The following is a 7354-nucleotide window of genomic DNA, read 5'->3' on the forward strand; positions in this document are numbered from 1 at the left end:
GTATAACCAATAATGGAGAAGTGCTGTTTCAAAACTTCTATTTTACATATTGCTGCATGATTTTTAATATTTGAGAATTCTGGTTCCTTCATTAAACAGTAACTCTACGGCTTCACCTTTGTATCTGGCATAGCTGTTGTCTTGTTTGGAACGCCAAAGTTTGCCATTCCTTCTCTGTCTCTTTCCCTGGATGGTTGGTGTTTTTAGTTCTCTCTCTCTTGGTTCTTTTGCCTTATTTTAAAATCTTTAACTTTTAACTTTTGCGGTATTTTAATGATGTAATATTTTTGGTATTTATTGTGAGTTCCTTTTATAATGTAATTGTTTTTATTTCCACAGACTGAAGATGCACCATGTTTTTTTGTGTGCGAAACGTTTCTTAAATAAACTATGACGTCTACTAAGATGTATCACGAAACCCTCTGAAATACTGTGATATTGCTGACTGGAGATTCTATATATATATATATATATATATATATATATATATATATATATATATATATATATATATATATATATATGAATAACTTGATCACGAAGTATATACAACGTGATGTTATGTATAAATAAAGGTTTTTTTGCCATGAAGGAAAAAAATGAAAAAACGAGTTGGCCGAGTACTTTCGGTCCTATTCGGACCTTTACTGAGGCATACTGATTTTACAAAGAACACCATAGTCAAAAGAAGGCTTAATATACAAACTGACACTACCAAATTAGCCATAAGGGCGATTTTCACTCTACAGAGAGGAGGAGGAGTCATAGGCTAGCCACACCTTGAAGGATACCAGCGGTAAACGAGGTGATTCTTCCAGAAAAAAACAGTACATTTTGAAAACAACACGGGAGCATATACAATTTAATATCATCAATTTTTACACAAATTTTCCCAACAAAAATTATTATTAATGAAAAGACGAAAGAAAAATATAAATATATATATATATATATATATTATATATAGATATATATATATATATATATATATATATATATATATATATGTCAAGCAAGAGAAAAGAGAGATATCGAACCAGAGAGAGAGAGAGGAGGAGAGAGAGAGAGAGAGTAGAGAGAGAGAGAGAGAGAGAGAGAGAGAATTAATAACTATATACATGTGGGACTAATTTATCAGTTGTTCATTTATTTTGAGGTCCTTCATAAACATCTTACAAATATATGGGTCCAAATGGTACATTCCCAGACTAAGATTTAGGTTGTTTTTATCAGTGATTTGTATAATTGCCGATTCCAGTAAATTTCTTGAAACATAATCATTAGATCTAGCAATTACCGAGGTATCACCCCAATTAATACAATGAGATTTTTCACTCAGATGGATAAACAGTGCATTTGAAGTCTGGGCTGTTCTAACTGAATAGCAACATTATAAAACTTTTTATGAGCTTTTTGATAACATAAATCAATTAAATGAGGTGGGTAGCAGAGATCGTTTCCTATCTTTTTTATGTATTCTATTTCTTGGTCCACAAATAATTTAACATATGTACATTTTTATTCTGGCCACCATCTTAATATTAAGATTTCAATTTTTTCTTCTATGTTCCTACGCGCTTTGCGTATCACGAGTCCACAATACCTGGACCAAGAAATAGAATACATAAAAAAGATAGGAAACGATCTCTGCTACCCACCTCATTTAATTGATTTATGTTATCAAAAAGCTCATAAAAAGTTTTATAATGTTGCTATTCAGTTAGAACAGCCCAGACTTCAAATGCACTGTTTATCCATCTGAGTGAAAAATCTCATTGTATTAATTGGGGTGATACCTCGGTAATTGCTAGATCTAATGATTATGTTTCAAGAAATTTACTGGAATCGGCAATTATACAAATCACTAATAAAAACAACCTAAATCTTAGTCTGGGAATGTACCATTTGGACCCATATATTTGTAAGATGTTTATGAAGGACCTCAAAATAAATGAACAACTAATAAATTAGTCCCACATGTATAGTTATTAATTCTCTCTCTCTCTCTCTCTCTCTCTCTCTCTCTCTCTCTCTCTCTCTCTCTCTCTCTCTCTGGTTCGATATTTTCTCTCCCTCTTTCTCTTGCTCGATATATATATATATATATATATATATATATATATATATATATATATATTATATATATATATATATATAATATATATATATGTATATATATAATATATATATATATTTATGATATATATATATATATATAATGATATAGTATATATATATAAATTCTATATATATATTAGATTACACATATATATATATATATATATATATATATATTTATATTTTCTTTCGTCTTTTCATTAATAATAATTTTTGTTGGGAAAATTTGTGTAAAAATTGATGATATTAAATTGTACATGCTCCCGTGTTGTTTTCAAAATGTACTGTTTTTCTGGAAGAATCACTCGTTTACCGCGGGTATCCTTCAAGGTGTGGCTAGCCTATGACTCCTCCTCCTATCTGTAGAGTGAAAATCGCCCTTATGGCTAATTTGGTAGTGTCAGTTTGTATATTAAGCCTTCTTTTGACTATGGTGTTCTTTGTAAAATCAGTATGCCTCAGTAAAGGGTCCGAATAGGACCGAAAGTACTCGGCCAACTCGTTTTTTCATATTTTTCCTTATTGGCAAAAAAACCTTTATTTATTTATATATTATATATATATATATATATATATATATATATATACTATATATATATATATATATGAGCTGATTCAATACAGTTTTGAATATGCCTTTTCCGTGATAGTCTGAAGTCCCGTGAAACCGTTACAAGTGATACTGTGTGGATGTGTAACAAAAACAAGTCAACTGCCAAAGACGTTACAAGTTGGCGTGGCTTGGCCATTTCAAAATTGCCACGCATCTCTATATCCCTTCTTGATTGGCCATTGTGTCTTAGGAGCCAGAATAACCAATCAGCTTCTTGCATAACGATGCTGTGTGAAGGGGGTATTTGAAACAGGCCGCACCATCAGTCAGATCAGTTCGTTAGCGGGTCCCAGACAGCACAGACAAACTGGGTCGAGAGTGCCCAGTGCCCCCGCAGTCCCGTTCACGTTGGCCGCCACACACAAAGACGTGCGTCACCATGAGTGTCAATAAGTCTAACCTGCCGTCCGGTTGTGCATTAGCATAGTTAACGTAATAATTACAGTTAAAGGCCACCTGTGTAGCTAAGAAGAATACACCTGTGTTAAACTTTTCATTGATTATTATTTTTACATGACCTCCATTGCATGCACGTAAAATTATCTATCTCCTGTTTTTTCCTTCATATCCCGAACCCACAAATGACCGAGATCAGGTCATATATATATATATATTATATATATATATATATATATATATATATATAATATATATATATATATATATATATATATCTATATATATATATATATCATTCGAGCTACAAATGTCCTTTAATATCTAATTCCCTATTCCTCGGAATTGATATATTTTCATATATGTACTGAAGGGGAATTTTTTAGTTGATAATAATTTCGTCCCCTCATGGGATCGAACCACCATCCAGTGGACAGGAACGAAATCAGGATCGGCCAGTGACGTTATCCAGTCGGCCAACAGAGAGGCTATAAGTTTTATATCGATTCTGGCCTTACAAATTCACCGTCGACCTCAGTGTTTTCGTAATTAGAATCGATATGAAACCCCCCTCTACTATGTTAGCCAATTAGAACATTTTGACCCACGTAGCCTTGTAATGAATAATTATCACATCACCGTGATTCATATAGATCATTCGAGCTACAAATGTCCTTTAATATCTAATTTGCTCTACCTCGGAATTGATATATTTTCATAAATGTACCGAAAGGGAAATTTTTAGTTGATAATAATTTCGTCCCCTCATGGGATCTAACCACCGTCCAGTGGACGGGAACGAAATCAGGAACGGCCAGTGACGTTATCCAGTCGGCCAACAGAGAGGCTATAAGTTTTATATCGATTCTGGCCTTACAAATTCACCGTCGACCTCAGTGTTTTCATAATTAGAATCGATATGAAACCCCCTCTACCATGTTAGCCAATTAGAACGTTTTGACCCACGTAGCCTTGTAATGAATAATTATCACATCACCGTGATTCATATAGATCATTCGAGCTACAAAATTTGTCCTTTAATATCTAATTTGCTCTACCTCGGAATTGATATATTTTCATATATGTACCGAAGGGGAATTTTTTAGTTAATAATAATTTCGTCCCCTCATGGGATCGAACTACCGTCCAGTGGACGGGAACAAAATCAGGATCGGCCAGTGACGTTATCCAGTCGGCCAACAGAGAGGCTATAAGTTTTATATCGATTCTGGCCTTACAAATTCACCGTCGACCTCGGTGTTTTCGTAATTAGAATCGATATGAAACCCCCTCTACCATGTTAGCCAATTAGAACGTTTTGACCCACGTAGCCTTGTAATGAATAATTATCACATCACCGTGATTCATATAGATCATTCGAGCTACAAATGTCCTTTAATATCTAATTTGCTCTACCTCGGAATTGATATATTTTCATATATGTACCGAAGGGGAATTTTTTACTTTGGGAAGAATATGATAGTTTAACGTTTCTTTTTTTGGTTATTCTTAACTCATTTTATTCCATTTTCATGTTAGCTAATTTTGGAAAACAAAAAGTATATTTTTGTAACAGCGGGAGCTTATATTAGCCTAGTTTGATACTTTGATTTTCAGCTAACTTCAGAGATGGCATTCAATATGAAAGTTGGCCACGTTACCAGCTAGGAGTTTTTTCATTTGTTTAAACGAGCGTCATTTTGACCTCATAATATCTGACCTTGAATAGTCCACGTGGGCCAAATGGTGTGGCATCATTTAACCTTTCTGTCCAAGGAACTTGTGTCTGAACTGTAACCTGCTCAGCAGCTGGCGTACCACACTTCATTCCTCCTATTGAGTGGAACATGTTATGAGCATCTAAAGTTGCCACATTGTAATCAGCATTGTCATACACGGATATAGGATTGTGGACCGACTTCTGTAGATGTGTTTAATGTTACCGATGCCTCATCATTCAAGACCTCTATATGGTGAACAAAAATCGTAGATTAGAGAGTATATCTATTAGTACTCGTGATCCATGACTTTCTGTATAGATGAACACTTAACTCTATCTAAATTGGGGAGACAAATGACTTTGGTTGGACTGCCACAATTATATATAGCGTGTTGAAGCTGACAGACCCCCTCTGAATGTTACTGTCATCTTCCCTACGTTTTAAGACCATATCTATCAATAACCTAAGAGACTCTGGAACAAGCTCACTACTTCCTGATATGACTCTGGGCATGTATATATACCACTCATCTGAGAGAATGTCCTTTACGCAGTGACTGAAACAGACAACTCCATTCTTTCCACTGATATCAGTTATAGTTTTCTGATGACCACAATATTCTTCAAGTTTCCTTTTAAGGTGTTTCTTACTATATACTACAGTAGTAGTTCCTTCAAAATTGTTCAGACCGGACATCAATTCATCCAGGCAGTACTAATAGTCATCATTCTGCTCTAAATATTCACACAGTCTCAAGAAGTATCTTGATTTATCATCATCTGGCCTTCGGACTTGTTGTTCATTAGTTCCTGGTTTGGAACATTTAGGTTTAAGAAAATATCTGTAACATGTACGATGATATCGACGCTCTATCTACTGCAACAAGGTCAATAACATCGGCTAGCCAAAGTAGGATTTCCCTACCCCATTTATCATTTCGTATTTCAGAATTACTTTTAATGGCATTGACTATTTCCAGCGTTTCTTCGAAGCTGTACTCATGTGGATAGGTCTTCCTAAATATCTTAATATTTGCAGAGATAGTTTTTGCACAAAATCAGCATTGTGCCTTGATATCCAAATCCTCCCGAATTTTACGGTCAAGATGAAGTTCTCTTGAGGGGGCTTCTGCAGGGCGACGTGCGACGTGTATATAGTGGGGCCCGGAAGATGTGACTGTACTCTAAAGTAACAGTTATCTAACACCGGCGTTTTTTTGCTAAGCTAATGCTCAAACTTTTTATTTCCTTTTCTTGTTATTTCCTATGTCATTGTACCTGCCCTACTTGTCAGAACGTAAGAATTCACAATTCAATGTTTACCGTAAACTACCAACGGAGCGGTAGTTTTCCCGGATGTAATTTTCACATGTATCTTAGCATATTCAGCAATGATTTGAAAATGGCTTGGTCTTGTTAGTTAGGTAGTCTTTGAGTAAGGAAAGACCCTCTCTCCTTCAACCCTCTTTAACCCCTAATGCTTATTAATAAATTGGTTGACCAGCTGTTAATACTTACATGGGATTCTGCACCGGTGCAAGGTACTTACAGACAACAGATAGACAGACCAAATTACTGTTTTTTGTAGTAAGATTCTGCACCAGACTGTTATTCTCTGAGTAGGACGCCTGCCTCCATCCATATGGAACCTTTAAATGCAGCTTTTTATAGAAACTAATAGTATATATAATCATTTGATAAATTTCGTTTTTCAGCTTGGTGAATACGGTTAAATTGTCCGTTTTTACATGTAAACATTGTTTAGTCTATTTTGGATTGTTACTTCTGTAATTGGTTCGTTTATGTTAATTGTTGTTGAGTAGTTCTTGAACAGACTGTTTAAGCTGGTAGTTATCAGTGTTGGAACCTCATTGTAACAGGTATGAGTTTCTGGAAATAAATGTTTCTTTATGATCAAGGTTTTTGATGACTGACAGAGTAGATCAGTAGAAGAAGTCTTGGAAATTCGTTTCGCTTATATTGGATGTACTTAGAGTAACACATATGTAAGTTTATTTCTTTACTGAAATTTGTATATACTCTATTCCATGTATGTGGTGCTTTGTAGTTATATTCAAACTATTGTTAATTCTTTGTTTATTATGGAATTTCTATCTAACAGTTTTAGTAAGTTTGTATATTTTGTTGTTTTCTGTTTCTTGAACCTCGTCGCCTTGTACTACTAGCATGGTACTCGTCACTGGTTCTCTGGTCATGGAGTACTGACCAACTATAAGCCCTTACAGTAATGGTCAATTTTAGTTGTAGTGCTAAGTGTTACATGAATTTAAAGCTTTAAGTTTGTTTAAAGTATTTTGTGACATCAACTTTAATTTTATTTCAAATTTTAATAAAGTTTGACGTGAGTAACAGTATCTGTCTTTTATAAATCTCATCCCTGTGGCTTTGAAGAAAACGGCATTAGTTCAAGAAAATCTAGTGATTGAAAATGCAGGAATTTAGCGAAGTTGCTGTGTCTGTAGTTAGTGAAGATTGTCTCGATGAAG

The sequence above is a fragment of the Macrobrachium nipponense genome, chromosome 47, assembly GCF_015104395.2.
Source record: "Macrobrachium nipponense isolate FS-2020 chromosome 47, ASM1510439v2, whole genome shotgun sequence".
In the NCBI taxonomy this organism is placed as follows: Eukaryota; Metazoa; Arthropoda; class Malacostraca; order Decapoda; family Palaemonidae; genus Macrobrachium; species Macrobrachium nipponense.